Here is a 19,246-nt window from a genome sequence, read left to right as displayed (position 1 = left end):
GTGATTACTGAACTGTCAGGGAGGGTACCGGCCAAATGAAAGGTGATAATAAAGAAAACAGGGATGGTGACCAAAATAGCAGACAGAAGTCTGGGAGGAGTTGTCGTTATTCGAGAGGCCATTTTGTCATGTTTGTGTGTTTGGCCATGTTGCTGAGCTAATGATAGTTAGCGGCAATCACTGTATGTCTGTAGTGACAGTGCTAACGATGCTAACAAGACTGAGTTGAAGTGTTGGAATTGTTCTTTGACCTTGAAACAAGTTTGAGTTACGTTCGGAAAGTTAACGATGAAAAGGATGAGGATTTTTATAACACATTTTAAGCAGCCAATATATCCACTGTCGTTATCTCCCGATGTAAACCTCAATTACATTGTTTCATATCACTCCATTCTACGTATGAATTCACTTTTTGACAATAAAGAACACTGACAGGTGCTAATGATTGCCTCTCCAAAGATACTCCACAAAGAGAGACAATGTCTTTCTTTTTCTAGTACAAATTACCAGGTAATTGCGCCTTGATTAGAAATCTCAGAGCTGAAATGGGCACTCCAGTTTCTCATTCTGTCGATGATTTCAAGTTCTATGTCTTGGTGGGAGTCGATATTTAATATGATGACTTTGTCGTGACAGCTCCAAATGCGCCATCTCTTCTCGTTTAGTACTCAAGGGTATCAAGTGTAAAAGATATGTTGGATATAAAACTGTAACAGATTAATTTGCTTGTGGGTTAAAGTAATTATTCTGCATTTAGTAAAATAAAAACAACTTCTGAACATGTTTCATTTACTAAAATCTTAATGGTTTTATATAAACCACTGAAACCAATAGAGAAGCTTCTCTTAGAAACCAATAGAGAAGCTTCTCTTAGTTGTTTTATGTGAATTAGTGCTATTGGACCAATGGAAGTGAAAACTAGACTAATCATAGTATCTCATTTACTGTATTCTAGTAGGCCACAGTGTCCTATTCTAAACTGTCCACAACCCGTTCTGTCAGACTGTCAGTCAACCCTTAACATTTACTGCATTGGAAATTGACTTAAGCCCAATGGCACAGCGGAGGATTTAAACAGACCGTTTCTCCCCTCCACCAATCACGGCGCTGACATGACCTTAGCAGGCTAGCCAATTCACATTAATACAGTGGTATACGACCAAGGTACACTCCGCTCCTCCTCCCATTCATCTATTTAAATCTGTAGCATCTGTCCGATACAGACGGGCATGCCAGCGGCCAAAGCGCCCAAAGAATGCATTCCCATTCCGCACATTGCCCCAGAGCTAAAGATGGCGCCACCCGTGGTTTTAGTCTGAAGTGGGCCAGGCCTAAAAACGACCAGCCACCATGTACAGTTGAGATGGAGATCTATTGTCATGGCGGGCCTCAATTAGACATGGAAGGGGGCATGACACAAGTAATTTTTCCAACAATTTTTTACAGACAGATTATTTCACTTATAATTCACTGTAATGTAAATGTATCACAATTCCAGTGGATCAGAAGTTTACATACACTAAGTTGACTGTGCCTTTAAACAGCTTGGAAAATTGCAGAAAATGATGTCATGGCTTTAGAAGCTTCTGATAGGCTAATTAACATAATTTGAGTCAATTGGAGGTGTACCTGTGGATGTATTTCAAGGCCTACCTTCAAACTCAGTGCCTCTTTGCTTGATATCATGGGAAAATCAAAAGAAATCAGCCAAGACCTCAGAAAAAAAATAGTAGACCTCCACAAGTCTGGTTAATCCTTGAGAGCAATTTCCAAACGCCTGAAGGTACCACGTTTATCTGTACAAACAATAGTATGCAAGTATAAACACCATGGCACCACGCAGCTATCATACTGCTCAGGAAGGAGATGCGTTCTGTCTCCTAGAGATTAACATACTTTGGTGCGAAAAGTGCAAATCAATCCCAGAACAACAGCAAAGGACCTTGTGAAGATGCTGGAGGAAACAGATACAAAGTATCTATATCCACATTAAACAGATACAAAGTATCTATATCCACATTAAAACTAGTGTTATATCGACAAAACCTGAAAGGCTGCTCAGCAAGGAAGAAGCCACTGCTCCAAAACCGCCATAAAAAAGCCAGACTACGGTTTGCAACTGCACATTGGGACAAAGATTGTACTTGTTGGAGAAATGTCCTCTGGTCTGATGAAACAAAAATGGAACTGTTTGGCCATAATGACCATCTTTATGTTTGGAGGAAAAAGGGGGTAACTTGCAAGCCGAAGAACACCATCCCAACCGTGAAGCACGGGGGTGGCAGCATCATGCTGTGGGGGTGCTTTGCTGCAGGAGGGACTGGTGCACTTCACAAAATAGATGGCATCATGAGGAAGGAAAATTATGTGGATATATTGAAACAACATCTCAAGACATCAGTCAGGAAGTTAAAGCTTGGTCGCAAATGGGTCTTCCAAATGGACAATGACCCCAAGCATACTTCCAAAGTTGTGGCAAAATGGCTTATGGACAACAAAGTCAAGGTATTGGAGTGGCCATCACAAAGCCCTAACTTCAATCCTATAGAAAATTTGTGGGCAGAACTGAAAAAGCATGTGCGAGCAAGGAGGCCAATAAATCTGACTCAGTTACACCAGCTCTGTCAGGAGGAATGGGCCAAAATTCACCCAACTTATTGTGGGAAGCTTGTGGAAGGCTACCCAAACGTTTGACCCAAGTTAAACAATTTAAAGGCAATGCTACCAAATACTAATTGAGTGTATGTAAACTTCTGACCCACTAGGAATGTGATGAAAGAAATAAAAGCTGAAATAAATCATTCTCTCTACTATTATTCTGACATTTCACATTCTTAAAATAAAGTGGTGATCGTAACTGACCTAAGACAGGGAATTTTTACTAGGATTAAATGTCAGGAATTGTGAAAAACTGAGTTTAAATGTATTTGGCTAAGGCGTATGTAAACTTTCGACTTCAACTGTAGATGTTATTTTAATATTGTTGGGTAGGTGTGGGGGTGCGTGTGTGTGAGTGTGCGTGCATGCATGCGTGTATGTGTGTGTCACCCCCCCACACACACACTTAAAGGGATACTTCTGTGTTTTGGCAATGAGGCATTTTAGCTACTTCCCCAGAGTCAGATGAACTTGTGGAAACCATTTTTATGTCTCTGTGTCCAGTATGAAGGAAGTTAGAGGTAGTTTCGCGAGCTCATGCTAACTAGCGTTAGCGCAATGACCGGAAGTCTCTGGGTATCTGCTAGCATGCTAGTAGTTCATCTGACTCTGGGGAAGTAGATAAAGGGCCTCATTGCCAAATCCCAAAGTATCCCTTTAAGCTCTCCTGGTGGTCCCTGTTCTCCCAAGGGACCCTACTTCCAAGCACACTTCAAAAGGAGTCCACTCCAGGTGAAGTGCGCTAACAAAAAAAGTAACCCCTTGAATTATAGCATTTTTCAACCGTGGACATCAGTGCTCGTACGGAACACTTACTCAACCTCACTGTTAGTGTCTGTGTGTTTCAGACCAATATAAAGATAATGACTTGAGTTTTTCTCAGCAGTATTTGACAGGTGTTGAGCCTTGGGTCTAACCTTAACAAGGGATAGTTTTCTAATAATATCAGACTGGTAGAGGGTGTGTGCTCCAGACATTTACAGTCACAAAAGAAACCCTGAAATCAGCAATGGAGTTGTCAAGGCGATACACAACAGTAATGTCACCATCGGAATGAAGTTTTAAAGGTTACGTACGAGGGAGGGATTTGTTTTTACCATTTGCAGCATGTAATAAAGCAGCTTGGTCGGTTGTAACAGCTGTTAACTGTGTCTTCCTGTGAAAAGAGGAGGAGAGGAGGAAGGTCGCGGCCGGGCTTGTCTGAACACGGAAACACTTCACTTCCTTTAGGCACTTACTCTCCACACCCCACCCCCTCCCATACACACACCACACAAATGGATGAGGCTTGGTTTGACCCAGATTGACCCTATGCCCTTTGATCCCTATCCTTCCTCTCCGTCCCCCACCCTACCTCCTTCTGATACCTCTCTTCTCCTTCCTCTCCTTCCTCTCCGTCCCCCACCCTACCTCCTTCTGATACCTCTCTTCTCCTTCCTCTCCTTCCTCTCCGTCCCCCACCCTACCTCCTTCTGATACCTCTCTTCTCCTTCCCTCTCCTTCCTCTCCGTCCCCCCACCCTACCTCCTTCTGATCCCTCTCTTCTCCTTCCTCTCCTTCCTCTCCGTCCCCCCACCCTACCTCCTTCTGATACCTCTCTTCTCCTTCCTCTCCTTCCTCTCCGGTCCCCCACCCTACCTCCTTCTGATCCCTCTCTTCTCCTTCCTCTCCTTCCTCTCCGTCCCCACCCTACCTCCTTCTGATCCCTCTCTTCTCCTTCCTCTCTCTTCCTCTCCGTCCCCCACCCTACCTCCTTCTGATCCCTCTCTTCTCCTTCCCTCTCCTTCCTCTCCGTCCCCCACCCTACCTCCTTCTGATCCCTCTCTTCTCCTTCCTCTCGTCCCCCCACCCTACCTCCTTCTGATCCCTCTCTTCTCCTTCCTCTCCGTCCCCCACCCTACCTCCTTCGATACCTCTCTTCTCCTTCCTCTCCGTCCCCCACCCTACCTCCTTCTGATCCCTCTGTTTCTCTCCCTCCAGACCTGAACGAGTGTGGTCTGAAGCCACGGCCGTGCAAACACAGGTGCATGAACACATATGGCAGCTACAAGTGCTACTGCCTCAATGGCTACATGCTGATGCCTGACGGGACCTGTGGAAGTGAGTGGAATGTCACATGACGTGGGTCTGTGTGGTGTGAACGGCGTGAGGATATGTGTTATTTCAGTGTGACTGTCTCTGTCTGTCTGTCCCTCTTCTCTTCTTTGCCTCTGTTTGTATTTCTCTGTCTGTCAGTCTGTTGTCTTTTCATTTTCTCTCTCTCTCTCTCTCTCTCTCTCTGCTCTGTCTCTCTGTCTCTCTGTCTCTCTGTCTCTCTCTCTCTCTCCATCTCCGTCTCCCTGTCTCTCTCTCTCTCTCTCTCTCTCTCTCTCTCTCTCTCTCTCTCTCTCTCTCTCTCTCTCTCTCTCTGTCCCTGTCTCCCTCTCTCTCTCTCTCTCTCTCTCTCTCTCTCTCTCTCCTCTCTCTCTCTCTCTCTCTCTCTCTCTCTCTCTCTCTCTCTCTCTCTCTCTCTCTCCGCCCCTTCTCCTCTCCTCTCTCTCTCTCTCTCTCTCTCTCTCTCTCTCTCTCTCTCTCTCTCTCTCTCTCTCTCTCTCTCTTTCTCTCTCTCTCTCTCTCTCTTTCTCTCTCTCTCTCTCTCTCTCTCTCTTTCTCTCTTTCTCTCTCTCTCTTCTCTCTCTCTCTCTCTCTGTCTTTCTCTCTCTGTTCATATTTTCTCACTCTCTCTGTCTCTCTCACGCTCTCTCTCGCTTTCTCTCCCTCACCTCAAATGTATTCACATGAACGGCTGCTCTTTAAAGCCATTAGAATACTGTGCTCTCTCTCCAGGTATGAAGTCCATTTTCACATCCACATGAAGACCTTTGACCACAGTCTCTCCTGCTGTGATAAAATGTTTTGAAGAAAAAAAGTCTAAATCCCCATTCTATCCACTCACCATTACCTCTACAGGCAGGCTCTGGGTAGCCAACCCCAGTATGCGTCCTAAATGACTATAGGCACTGGTCAAAAGTAATGCACTATATAGGGAATAGGGTACCATGTGGGGCGCATTCCCAAGTCAAAGAGACTGGGATGACTTAAAATGAAAAATATATAGGAGACGTGAACTTTAACCTTGCATGTAAAATGGGATTGTTATTGCTTAGCCCTGAAGGTATTCTGATTCATCTTCTAGAGGAAATAGTGTGTCTCTACTTGCCCCCCAGTAAGCTATTTTTATTTATCCTTTCTTTGCACCTTTTGCAACCACACAATCTAATCGAGAACCTTATCAAAGTATGAATGTGCTCACTTGAGTGTTCCTTTGATGAAAGCAGTAATGATATCGCCCCCACTTGAATCTGGAGGCCCCCTCTTTGAGAGGGAAGGTAGTTTTGTTTTTCTGATTAGATTCTGGCAGCTCGCCCAAGGCCTCATTTGCATTATAAAAAAAAAAAAAAGCCCAAAGATACCGTTGAAGTATAACATCAGAATATCCATGTGTGTTCTATCTACCGGTACATACGCTGAGTGTACAAAACATTAAGAACACTCTCCTAATTGAGTCCGTCCCCCCCCCTCATGGACTCTACAAGGTGTCGAAAGGATTCCACAGGGATGCTGGCCCATGTTGACTCTAATGCTTCCCACAGTTGTGTCAAGTTGGCTGGTTGCTGTTTGGGTGGTGGACCGTTCTTGATACACACAGGAAACTGTGGAGCGTGAAAAATCCTTCTTTAACCTTGTCTCCTCCCCTTCATCTACACTGATTGAACTGGATTTAACAAGTGGCATCAATAAGGGATCATAGCTTTCACCTGGATTCACCTGGTCAGTCTATGTCATGGAAAGAGTAGGTGTTCATAATGTTTTGTACACTCAGTTGGGCATTTACCAGCCTCATTCTTTCTCCCACAATCTATTCCAGAGTACCTGCTGCAGCAACAAACATAGCAACTTTCATTTCCTTTTTTGGAAATGGAGTGGAAGAGAAGTGGGGGCGGGAGGGAGGGAGGGGGGGGGTCCACACAAAGAAATGATTTCATGTTATTTTGGAGAGCAGCTTGAACTCCTGTAAGACCAATGAGAATGGAACTGCAGAGTGGTGTTTTCAGGACAAACAGGGGGGGGCGAGAGAAGAGAGGAGAGAGGGTGAGAGATGAGATGGAAGGGAGGGGTGAAGGAGGACGGGAGAGGAGAGTGAAGGCAGGCTAAGGGGGGTCGAAAGATGAGGAGAGAGCGAGAGAAGATAGGGAGGCCGACGGAGGGTGAGAAAGGGGTGAGAGATGAGAGGCGAGAGAGAAGACAGGGAGGCAGGGTAAGGGATAAGGGAGGGGGACAGATGAGCGGAGAGGGAGAGGTTGAAAGAGAGAGTAAGGGATAAAAGGGGAGGGTGGCAGGGTGAGGAAGAGGTGAGTGAAGGGTTAGGGGGCTTAGGCATCCGGCGAAAAGGACTCCGGGAGACAGGAATATAATAATGTGGGGTTATCTGTTAGCCTGTTGTGTGTTCCTCTGAATACGTCATCCTGGTTCATATTAGAACAGATGTACTCTAGTCCAGGTCAGCCCAGGTCACTAAGCCAGGACCCTGAGATACAGACTTACAATGTAGGATCTCTGTGTCTGGGTTTGTGGGTATTTTGTAAGTGCCAATATTCCAACTCTACCTAGGTTGTGATCCAGGGTGTATTGTTGTAATTAATCCTTGCTGTGTTTGTGCCTGCGTTTACGCACCCGTTTGTGTGTGTGTCCTTAATGTTTGTGTGTGTGTATGTGTGTGTTAGCTATCTATAACCTGCTGCTGTATACCCTCCAGATACCCATACCTGTGGCATGGCCAACTGCCAGTACGGCTGTGAGGTGCTGAAGGGAGAGGGTGCGCTGCCAGTGCCCGTCGCCAGGGCTTCAGCTGGCGCCGGATGGAAGAACCTGTGTGGGTATGTTCTGTTCTAGTGTTAAATATATCAGCACGCACGTAAGCACGCACACACACAACAAGGTGTGTGAGCCTTATTCAATTATTCAATGTCAGAAGCGTTACATATTTTATTTTTTCAAAGTCTTGTCAGCCTTTGAATTTGCCGAAATTTGGTTGCCACAGAGCTCGATAAAATACCTTTGGCAGCAATGAAAACACGATATAGAAATATCAAATTAGACCCTGAACGGGGAAGACAGCAGCAGGGAGAAAAACCTACCTGATATTCTCAAACACTCTTCACTTTTTGCTTGTCCATTGGCATTCTGATAGTCCTTGACAACCTCAACGGTGATTCCCTCTCTCCCTCTCTCACGCTCCTCTTTTTTCTCTATTGCTCTCTCTTTCTCTCTCTTTCTGAGCTACTAATTACATTTTTACTACGTGGAGACTGCATAAGGGCCTTTCTTAATGAAGGTGACTGACTGAAGTTCACTGGGAGTAAAACGACCAGGGATCTCTCTCTCTCTCTCTCTCTCTCTCTCTCTCTTTTAAATGCCACCACTCAGATGAGTAAATCTCAGATGGACAAATTGAAGCAGTTCATCCGTGTCACATCTAAATGCAGGCTCTGTCGATTGGCTCAGCTTAAATACAAGCTCTGTCGATTGGCTCGGCTGAGCCTTCCGGCGATGCACACTAGTCACAGTTTGAGACTGAGGGGAGGCAGGGGGGGTGTGGCTTCAAAACAGAGGCACATCAATCATTGTTGTAGAAGGAGAGAGCGGTTCCTAGCCCACAGGTGTTACAACGACTCTGGAAATATTTGAGGAGACCCCTTGAACCCTTTTTGGAAAGAGGAGTTTTTTTTATGGAAGAGGGTGTCTGCTTTAAATCAACACTAAGGTCAAGGGTCACCAGATAGAGTTGATAGCTGTTCCAGGGTAGGATGATTTGGATGAGTTATATGTCTGGTCCAGTCTACTAGTCGTGTTGTTCCTCTGGCAACTGAAGAAGCCTATGGCAAGCCCATGGCAAGCCCATGTCAAATCCCTCAGAAATTGCTAAATAAATCAGAAATGCTAAAATTTGACGTGGACTAGGCCTATATTGACAAGCGATGGAGATTGAGAGGCGAGAAACATGTTGAGGACAATACGCTATGATTAATGAGTAATCCTGGGATTAATGAGTGCTAATTAATGATTAACTCCTGGGATTTTTGGATTGTTCCAGAAACTAGACAGCTTCATATTTCATTTCTTCTTCTCATAAAAATGGTCAGCAGAAAAAACAGCTATCCAGAACTGAATACAAGCCGATAAACACTAAATACGAAGTGATTGAATGAAACGGCACTGTTCATTCTAGACGACCAGTTCTTTTCATGGGTAGGTTTTCAGACAGAAAAGCAATGGTTGATTGGAAACCTTGTACACATTTTGGCCTATTGTAGGCTACTCTATAGTATGCATCCATCTTTCTCTTAGACTCTCCATAACACTGTATGTTTCAAGTTGGCGTAACTGTCAGAGTTGTTTCAATCATGCAACATTTTACAGCACATTAAATAAAATAGACTCACCAAAGCCAGTAGTCCTTTCAATGTATTCCTGCCCATGTAGCTACAGAGGTGATTTGAGTCTACCCTGACAGAATAAGCTCTTAAAACCTTCACAACCGTGGTGTGTATTGTTCTGATCGTAGGATTTAATGCATAATCGGCTTTCGTTCGTGTTTGAATAAACCCAAAAGAGAGAAAAGTCCTGTGAAAGAGAGGAAGTGCTGTTCTTTTGAAAGATGCAGATTAAACTGTAGGCTATATTTATGGATTTATTCATTTAATACATACAATATGCGTTGATGTGTTGCTAGCCAACCTTACACATAGATAATTATATTTCCATTGATTTACATGGATATATATGGCTTTGGTATAGGTAAAACTATATGTATATTAATAAAGAATTGAAACCCTGAAGAAGGTAGGCTAGCTGATTTAAACGTTGGTATTTATTACATGTATTGAATCAGAGCCATGATATTGTACAGCCCTCCCTTCTTAGTATTAATACCTCTCCTTCTAAGTATTAATAAATAATAAACTCTGAACTGTAGTTTAATCTGTAATGTTCTTACTTTCAGATGTGGGACGAGTGTGCGACCGCATGGCCATGTGTCCCGGTTCCGTAAGTGCATCAACACCTTCGGGAGTTACATCTGCAAGTGTCACGAGGGCTTCGACCGCACATCAACGGAAGTACCAGTGCGTAGGTACGTAATGAGGTCATCCAAGCTTCCACACGCCTGGGGTTTAAGGGTCAAAAGGTCAACAGACAGGCTTGTTGAAATGTTGTGACCCATCACTGAGTCATCGCGTCTGGAGCGCAGGTGTTGTTTTTACATTAATTATTTTATGAGAGAGATAAGAAGAAAGAGAGAGGGGGTGGGGGAGAGAGAGAGAGAGAGGGAGGGGAAAGAAAGAAAGAAAGAAAGAGCATTACCTTTCTTTCTTTCTTTCTTTCTTTCTTTCTTTCTTTCTTTCTTTCTTTCTTTCTTTCTTTCTTTCTTTCTTTCTTTCTCTTCTTTCTTCTTTCTTTCTTTCTTTTCTTTCTTCTTTCTTTCTTTCTTCTTTCTTTCTTTCTTTCTTTCTTTCTTTCTTTCTTTCTTTCTTTCTTTCTTTCTTTCTTTCTTTCTTTCTTTCTTTCTTTCTTTCTTTCTTTCTCTCTCTCTCTTTCCCTCTCTTTCCCTCCCTCCCTCATACTCAGCTGTGTGGTTCTCCTGTCTTTCAGATGTGGATGAGTGCTCCTCAGGCCAAAACCACTGCAACAGTTTCGCCACCTGCTATAACACGCCTGGCTCCTACAAGTGCAAGTGCAAAGACGGCTACAGGGGGATGGGCCACGACTGCAAACGTAAGCTGGGCCACTGAATGGCCCCACGGCCCCTCTCTTTTTAAAGGGGACAGGGCCCCCCTTTTTTATTTTATTTGGTCGTGTTTTTTTGAAGGCTGGAGGGTTGAAGAGATTACGGGTAGGAAAAGTAGTCTGCAACTTAAGAGCAATGGGCTGAAATTCTTGTCTTTTGTAATGGCTGTCACTCACGAGTGAGATAACCCCGCCCCTTACCGTCTGGTACGGTCTTAAAGAGCGTCGACTCCGTCTTGACGTCTGGGCCATTGTGATCTTTAAAGAAAAAAAAAAGGGTCAGTCAAACATCTCATTCTTTTACTTCTTCGTCTGGCTGGTGTCTCCTTCCACTAACCTGACAGACCACTCTGATGCCTGTCTCTTTTGTCGCTGTTGTCGCTGTTCACACAGCGGCTCAATGGCAAAAGAAAAGTAATCTATTATCATTATATCCCCAGTAGTTTAATCTTTTGACTGAACTGCTGTACGCCAGTCAGTGTCTGCATCCCAAATGGCACCCTATTCCCTATATAGGGCACTACTTTGGACCATAACGCTTATATGCCCTGGTCAAAAGTAGTGCACTTTATAGGGAAAAGGGTGCTGTTTGGGATGCTGCCAGTGTAGCTAGCAGCACACAGAACCCTCCCTCCCGCCTAGAGCACTGGCAGAATCCCGACACTGGTATTTGAAACAATCTGTCGCCTTACCGTTCGGTGTGATACAGAAGTGGCTCGAGGGGGAGAGGTTGATTTGCGATATCCTATTTGTGTGTCACATATCAAAGCCCCTCTGTAACCCGAGAAAGCGTGAGCCGAGACTCTCTTTGAGGACTCTCTTTGAGAAGCCCCACACCCCTACCCTCACCCCCCTTCAGTCCTCAATCATGAAGCCCTTTTTCCTCAAGTTGTCCCTAAATGCCTTTTCTACTCTGCCCTCCGACCTGTGGAATGTGAGGACGTACAATAGAGGATGGGTCTCGTGTCTCTCCTTTATGACACCAGAGGCTTTGTGGGAGATCCTAAGGCAGGGATTTTTATAGGTGTGGTTGGTATCACCCACACAGGAATACCAGCTAGCTGTCTGGCTGGCTGGGCTGTCTGGCTCTCTAGCTGTCTGTCTGGCTGTCTGGCTGTCTGTCTGGCTTTAGCTCAGGGCTGAGAACTCTGACTAAAAGCAACAGAGAGAAGGGTTCATGTCTATTTGGAATAGAGGGAGCTGCTCTATCAGGGGATAAAGTGGAAATGAACGCTACAAAATGAAGACGGGTGATTTTACTGATGAGAGTGTAATGCGCCTTGATTATATGGGAGTGATTTGGTTTCAAAGATAAGATCTTTAAAGTCCCTTAATGAGGGGAAGTATGCTTTATGGATACAGAGATAAAGCTGGTTGCTTGCTTACTCAGGTAAAGTCATTGCAGATGAAAGAGCTGGCCTTTCTTTCAAAGGGTCAGTTGGTCACTGCAGTCACCACCTCTAATGTCTCATTAACACCGAAGCATTCAGGATGGTGTTCATTAAGCACCAAACAGAGAAAATAAATGCACTGAAACAGGGAGGGACTATCTGGACACCTCCAATTAGAACCCACATTTGTTTTCCTGTTGCAAAACATTTTCAAATGTTTTTATGTTGCATTCCTAATGAACACAACACAGATTTCAGTTGTCAATCCATTTCTGTCTTCTTTTTCCTTCCAGCCATTCCCAAGGTGGTCATCGATCCCCCCAGGTTCCCCCCGAACCACCACAACATTATCCCTGACTCGGACCGCAAGAGGACCACCACCACGATCCGACCGCCCATGACCGCCAAGAGAGTCATCCCCACCACCCCCAAAAGAACCACAACCACTCCCAAACCAACAACTACCACTACCACTACTACTAGAGCACCTACTACAGCCACACCACCACCACCACCCCCACCTCCTCCAAGAACGATGCCCCCCGCCCCTCGTAAGCCAGTGGTCCCCACGAGACGACCAATCATACCCACCAGGAGACCCCCTGTGGTCACCCGTAAGCCATACGTGCCCCCACGGCGTCCCCCCATCCCCTCTCCACCGCCCCCCACCCGCAGGACACCCCCTGTGGTGCCCACCCGCCTGCCACCCCCAAAACAGCCCGAGCCGGTCACCCCAGTACACAACACCATCGAGAAGGAGGTCACTAAACAGAGAGAGGCGACGTCCACAGTAAGTCTGCTTTTTTTGTTTTGCTTGAGATTTACATTGACTGTTATGCGTGTGTGTGTGTATAGCATCCATAAACTTCTGAATTTCCACCTCAGCTACTTTTCAGCAGATTTGATTGGGAGATTTGATAAAAAATATAAATATGTGGTCAAGTTATCTTGATAAGATGCTTGACAAGTTTCTGCAAACCGGATGTGACCACATTTGCATATCCATATTTATTTCAGTCTTCGTAATATATCAGGCATGATTGTGAAATATGTCCATCCGACCATCCCCAATGACAGAACGAAAACACTTCACAGCAAATCAGTTGTGAAGCGGTCCAGAGAAAATGAAGTGTGTATTATTATTATCTTAACCCATTTTCAACAGAAACTGGAGAACATCTGAATGCCATTGAACTGAGGGGTTTGTCAGTCTTTTGCCAAAGTATAGTCTACTATCTATCTAGGCCAGTACAGGGGTGGCAATAGAGGATAGAGAAACATTATTTTAACACAGTTAAAGGGGAATGGAAACACTTTAGGAAGTCAATCTAAATCCTAGTGTTTCATTCCCTTTAAGGGCTCACCATATGATAATACAGTTTGCAATGCAGTTATTGACAATAATTCACCTAGTTGTTATTGTACCAGACTTGACCTTACACAGTTAGCCTGCACTAGAACACACTAGCCTGGTACCAGATCTGTCTTGTCAACTCCAATGGTCAGTGTGACGTTATAAACAGAACTGCAATCAGGCTAATATAATACTGGATTACAAAAGTGTAAAAATCACAGTGCCCATTTGAACACTGTTGATTAAAAGTCATCGTCAAGGCCCTCTGACATCAATAGCCTGTGAGGATGAAAGGGTGGCGGTGCAGCAGCCATTGTGCATGCTGGGAGGTGAGATCGTGTTTCCCACCGACCTAGCCAGATGGCCTCACATAATTAGAAAATTAATAAACTAGGAGGTAGATTGCATTCACATCAGTTTGCATTATTTGGAGGGCGACATCAATTTATTCAGCAGAATAGCCTCGGAGAATGTCTTTGAAATGTGTTGTTTGAATAAGACGAGCGGGAGAGGAAAGGATGTTGCCCTGGCGATATCAATAGAATATTTTAATTGGATTGTGATTCAAGAGGACAAGAATGATCGTCAAAGCATAAGGAACTTGTCTGATTAAAGTGGTTCAGAACTCGGAGGCATCAGCTTGTTTGTACTGTATGATTTTGTTTACTTTTAGTAAAATAAATTAAATTACGTTTAAAAAAAATTGTAAAGTAAAAGTTAACTTTTAGTACTTTTAGCTCGGAATTGGGAATCTGCAGATTGCCCTGTAATTGTCTTGTTGCGAGCGCTAACCACTTTCTTGGCCCTGTTCGAATCATTTTGAAGATGCATCCTCCCTTCCATTCCTTCCTTGAAGTGATCACAGCAAAGAAGCACCCCAGGAAAACTCTGTCTTCTTACCCACACAAACATTTCAGAAATGTGTCACCATCGGCTGATCATATTCCTCTTTAAAGGGATAGTTTTCCAGGTTTTCTTCCCCAATTTTAATTGTTTTATTACCTCAAGAGTGTAAACACAGATATTCTGGAGTGCTATTGTTGCAATATAAGTATGATTTTGGAACAGACGTGTTTTCCAATGATTTTTTGTCCCACGTTCATTCTCACATCCCAGGCATTCTTTATTTCACACAGCTTTTCATAAAGCTTTGATTTCAATTTTTCTCTTGAGGTAAGAAAACAATTATGAATTGGGTAAAAATCCAGAAAACTATCCCTTTAAGACACATTGAAAAAGCCTGTGCTTGTCTTGGTTGACAGAGTATATGAAAATCCCCCCTTGAGTTTTTAGCCCTATCGACTGCCCAAATATTTGCCACTAAATTAAACAAGACAGGGTCAAGAGGAGCGCTAGTGACAAGGACAGCTAACACAGTGGAGTAAACCCGATTTATTAAGCGTGGGAGTGCAGCTGCTGGCCGAGGGAGATTGATTCCCCTGAAGAAATACTTAGCCCTTTGTTTCTCACAGTGTAAAGTGGCACTTTACACTATAGTGTCCAACTGCCAGGGTCAAATACATTTCTGCTATTGTCGTGTTAATGGCAGAGAAACGCTAGCCTGGTCCCAGGCCTGCTTATGCTGTCTTGCCAATTCCTATGGTGAAAGGAGTTGGCAAGTCAGCACAAACAGATCTGAAACCAGGCTATCTGAACAGTATGTGTTTATACAAACATTGACCAGGTGCCATTCATCCTGTGAGGTGACTTTAATTCACAACAAAGATAAGCTGGACAAACAAAGCTATTTTGTTGCTGCTACATCTCACACCTTGCAGGTTATTGTTAACCTGACACCCATCCAGCCAACTTGGCTGGGAGTAGCATAGCCTTAGAGAAAATAACATTGACAGGCTTCAGTAGGGCAGACCTGGGTTGAAATTGTATACTGAACAAAAATATAAACGCAACATGCAACAATTTCAACGATTTTACTGAGTTACAGTTCATATAAGGAAATCAGTCAATTGAAATACATTCATTAGGCCCTGTTTTATGGATTTCACATGACTGGGCAGGGGCACAGCCATGGGTGGGCCTGGGAGGGCATAGGCCCACCCAGTGGGGAGCCAGGCCCAGCCAATCAGAATGAGTTTTTCCCCACAAAAGGGCTTTATTACAGACAGAAATACTCCTCAGTTTCATCAGCTGTCCGGGTGGCTGGTCTCAAATGATCCCGCAGATGAAGAAGCCGGATGTGGAGGTCCTTGGCTGGCGCGGTTACATGTGGTCTGCGGTTGTGAGGCCGATTGGATGTACTGCCAAATTCTCTAAAACAACATTGGAGACAGGCTTATGGTAGAGAAATGAACATTCAGTTCTCTGGCAACAGATCTGGTGGACATTCCTGTAGTCAGCATGCCAATTGTATGCTCCCTCAAAACTTAAGACATCTGTGGCATTGTGTTGTGTGACAAAACTGCACATTTAAGAGTGGCCTTTTATTGTCCCCAGCACAAGGTGCACCTTTGTAATGATCATGCTGTTTAATCAGCTTCTTGATATGCCACACCGGTCAGGTGGATGGGATTATGTTGTCAAAGGAGAAATGCTCACTAACAGGGATATAAACACATTTGTTCACAACATTTGAGAGAAATAAGCTTTTTGTGCGTATGGAACATTTTCTGGGAACTTTTATTTCAGCTCCTGAAACATGGGACCAACACTTTACATGTTGCGTTCATATTCTTGTTCAGTATATTTGCTTTCTTTCAAAACGATTTAATCTCTTTTGATTGAGCCTGCATGGAGTGCCATGTGGGCTGTGTTTACATTTTAACGATCATTCCATTGGTTGCATTGTGCTAGGCTGTTTCTCAACATTGACCCAGCTGAAGGTGGTTCCATTGTGCTAGGCTGTTTCCAACATTGACCCAGCTGAAGGTGGTTCCATTGTGCTAGGCTGTTTCTCAACATTGACCCAGCTGAAGGTGGTTCCATTGTGCTAGGCTGTTTCTCAACATTGACCCAGCTGAAGGTGGTTCCATTGTGCTAGGCTGTTTCTCAACATTGACCCAGCTGCAGGTGGTTCCATTGTGCTAGGCTGTTTCTCAACATTGACCCAGCTGAAGGTGGCTCCATTGTGCTAGGCTTTCTTAACATTGTCCCAGCTGCAGGTGGTTCCATTGTGGTAGGCTGTTTCTCAACATTGACCCAGCTGAAGGTGGCTCCATTGTGCTAGGCTGTTTCTCAACATTGACCCAGCTGAAGGTGGCTCCATTGTGCTAGGCTGTTTCTCAACATTGACCCAGCTGAAGGTGGTTCCATTGTGCTAGGCTGTTTCTCAACATTGACCCAGCTGAAGGTGGTTCCATTGTGCTAGGCTGTTTCTCAACATTGACCCAGCTGAAGGTGGCTCCATTGTGCTAGGCTGTTTCTCAACATTGACCCAGCTGAAGGAGGTTCCATTGTGCTAGGCTGTTTCTCAACATTGACCCAGCTGAAGGAGGTTCCATTGTGCTAGGCTGTTTCTCAACATTGACCCAGCTGAAGGAGGTTCCATTGTGCTAGGCTGTTTCTCAACATTGACCCAGCTGAAGATGCCTACATACAGGGCACTACACTCTTAGAAAAATGGTTCCAACCAAGGGTTCTGCAGCTGTCCCTGTAAGATAACCCTTTTTGGTTCCAGATAGAACCCTTTTTGGTTCCAGATAGAACCCTTTTTCTGTTCCATGTAGAACCCTCTGGGTTTCTACATGGAATCCAAAAGGGTTCTACCTGGAACCAAAAGGGGTTCTTCGAAGGGTTCTCCTATGGAGACAGCAGAATAACCCTTTTTGGTTCTAGATAGCTCAATGTTTCTAAGAGTGTACAGTAGCAGACTCAACTAATGTAGCTCCCAGGGGAGGTCCTTCCCTTCCCCCCCCTCTTCCCCCCTCCTTGGCCTGGATACGTCTATGGCCTGGATGCCTGGCATTGCTGGAGAGCCTGGTGTCTTAACAGGGAATCTGTGCACAGCCCCTGCTTCCTGATTCCACAGACAGACAGGCTGACGTGCTACATCAATGTCAGGTCAGGTGTGGCTCAAGCTAGCGGCTAACACTGGGGTAAATTAAGTAGACTGCTAGGACACAAGCTGGGGTGGGAGAGCCAGGGGTTAGAGTTCAGAGGTCAAGTGTCGCGCTTGTGGAACTGTATCAGTGTATCGTACCCAAATTGAGATGTCGGCAATTACGTTTTATCGATCCTATTTTTCTTTGATGATAACATGCGTGTTATCACCAGATTTTGTAGTTGTCAAAATGTAACTTTTCATAGGCTCCTTAATCTAAAAATCATGTTTGACAAGTTAAACCTGGTCAATAGACCTTTGAGCGACATTGAGTTAGACAGGAAGTACTGTGTTTCCCATGTTTCCATTTGACCTGTGACCTTTTAGCAGGGGGGCGGCTTGGCATTTCAGTATTTAAGGCAGTATGACCACAGTTATGTCAGTAGAGACTGAGGGTTATTTCAGTAGTGGCTGTGTCACTGTGCCACGACAGAGGGGCCCCAGGGTCGTGTGTGTGTGCGTGCATCACAGCATTTACACGGCAATTGCATCAGACAGAAACAGCTGAAGATACCCCCACTCTTGACCCCCACCCGCCCACACACACATACACACCTCCACCACACCCTCGCTCTGTGGCTGCCAATCAAATGGTCTGAATTAGCAGAGTTGAGTACAGTAGACAGAATGGACCTAATATATGAACCCGTTTGTAGTACAGTGTACTGCAGTGTATGAATGTATTTTTGTTCTAATTCATCAAAAACACAGAGTCCATTTGTGTTTTGTCTCTATCCAAATGATATCGTATTTTTTTTTAAGGTTTGATAGTGATTTTCATGCTCTTATAAAGAGTTGGTCAAACCTGTCTGAGAACGTATTCAACTGCCTGGTAGGTGTGCTGAATAACAGCCAAATATCCCAGAGGATATTGCTCTTCTCCCTACTATCTATCATTATCAACAAAATAGCTCTTTTTTATTCTCTGTCCATGTAGCACACACACACACACACACACACACACACACACACACACACACATACACACAGTCTTGGACAGCTAACCTTGTGGGGAAACACAATTCAGTCCCATTCAAAATCCTATTTTCCCTAAACCTAATCCTAACCCGTACTCTTACCCTTACCCTAACTCTAACCTTAACCCAAAAACCTAATCTTAACCCTAAACCTAACCCTAGCACCTAACCCTAAAACCAACCCTAGCTCCTAAACCTAACCCTTATTATAATTCTAACACTAATTCTAACCTTAACCCTAAACCCCCTATAAATAGCAACCTCGTGGGTACTAACAAAATGTCCCCAGTTGGTCAAATTTTGGTTCGTTTACTATTCTTGTGGGGACTTCTGGTCCACACAAGAATAGTTAAACACGTCCACATACACACGCACGCACGCACGCACGCACGCACACACACACACACACACACACACACACACACACACACACACACACACACACACACACACACACGCACACGCACACACACACTTTTATGAATTTGGCTAATACCTCTTGATTTCTCTTTTTCTCTTTGCTCCCCTAGTTCCACGTAACAATGGTCACAACACCGTCTTGGGGGTGGACTTTGACATTGAGCTGGGCAACACGGCTGACGAAGCGAAGGATGACTCAGGTAAACAGAAACATTTGTCAAACCCTAACCATCTCCACGCTTCCTAACACTTCCTACAGAGGACGTAGCTCAAACGATGATGGACGAGTTCAATTCGCCAGCCCAGATTAAATTCTGCAGTGTTCTGCAACGCTTTGGAAAAAGGCTGCAAAGGGAAAGAGATGATAGTGGCCAGGTGTGTTTTTGATGCGCTGTCACGGGAAAGTGACAGGTGAAATTCATCCTGCTCATTTATATGATACCTACCCAGAATGCATTGCTTCATGATTGATTGATTGATTGGTTGAGTTTAAGGTTTAATGTACCGATCACAGGAGGTTGGTGGCACCTTAATCGGGGAGGACGGGCACGTGGTAATGGCTGGA

The 19,246-nt window shown here is 44.5% G+C and overlaps 1 pseudogene; it reads left to right on the top strand.

Moving 5' to 3' along the window:
- LOC123484253 overlaps positions 1–19,246 on the top strand; it is a 42,252-nt pseudogene that overhangs the window by 17,259 nt on the left and 5,747 nt on the right.

Source organism: Coregonus clupeaformis, unplaced genomic scaffold (genome assembly GCF_020615455.1).
Source record: "Coregonus clupeaformis isolate EN_2021a unplaced genomic scaffold, ASM2061545v1 scaf0246, whole genome shotgun sequence".
Lineage (NCBI taxonomy): Eukaryota > Metazoa > Chordata > Actinopteri > Salmoniformes > Salmonidae > Coregonus > Coregonus clupeaformis.
Note: the sequence above shows the minus strand (reverse complement) of the source record. Positions and strands in the feature narration are given on the sequence as shown.